General features: G+C 34.8%; 1 protein-coding gene across 1 annotated transcript in view; it reads right to left on the bottom strand.

The window, feature by feature from the left end:
- The window catches only part of Hadha (hydroxyacyl-CoA dehydrogenase trifunctional multienzyme complex subunit alpha), a 48,888-nt gene that overhangs the window by 39,671 nt on the left and 8,330 nt on the right, over nt 1–887 (bottom strand). The gene's annotated exons all lie outside the window — the stretch shown is intronic.

The raw sequence follows: 887 nt of genomic DNA, 5'->3' as shown, positions 1-887 counted from the left end.
AAAAAAAAATAGCACATCTTTCTTATCCATTGCTTAGTTGATGGGTATCTGGGCTCCTTCCAGGATTTAGCTATTACAAATTCTGCTGCTAAACAGTGATAAGTCAAGAATGTAGGCAGCTTCCTCAAGTTAGGGCAAGTAAAGTAAGGGATTTTTCCTTACAGCATCCAAAATGAACAGAGTCCTGTCAACACCTTTGATTTTAACCTATGAGATCTGTTCTGGACTTAAGGCCCTGCAACTGTGATATAACTAATTTCTAGCTTCAGACACTATTTTTTTTTTTTTTTTTAAAGAAGAAAAAAACCCAATAAAAACAATGATACAGAATTTTAAAATAGGGGGACCGGGGAGATGGCTCAGTAGGATAAGTGCTTGACTGGCAAACACAAGGATCTCAGTTCAATCCCCGGTTCCGCCAAAAAAGAAAAAAAGAAAAAAAGATGGGGATTCAGAATTTTAAAATAGGAAATTGACAATGGTTATATTGTATGCTGTTATTTTCAAAGTAGTTGCTCAGATTTCAAGATATAGGCATGAAAAACTGAGCAAACAATATAAGCACAAGCTGTTCTTTTCAGTGAACTACCAGAAATTAGTAATATAATTATCCTAGCTAGTGTGTGTATGTATGTATGCATATATTCTTTTCGCTTTCTTTTTTCCTTTTCCCCATCCCAGTTTTTTTTCTTTTTTTTTCTTCCCAGCAGTTTCTGTCCCTTTCACAGTCATTATTGTACATTCCTGATATTTACTCTTTCCGCTTTTTGTGCTAGGGAGACAATATGTTTACACACGAGTCTGATTTATTTCACTTAGGAATATGATCTCTAGTTCATCCACTTACCTCTAAAAGCCCTGAGATTATCCTTTCTTATAAATAAGCT

The sequence above is a fragment of the Octodon degus genome, unplaced genomic scaffold (assembly GCF_000260255.1).
Source record: "Octodon degus isolate 3935 unplaced genomic scaffold, OctDeg1.0 scaffold00019, whole genome shotgun sequence".
Taxonomy (NCBI): Eukaryota; Metazoa; Chordata; class Mammalia; order Rodentia; family Octodontidae; genus Octodon; species Octodon degus.
This window is presented reverse-complemented; position numbering and strand designations above follow the sequence as displayed.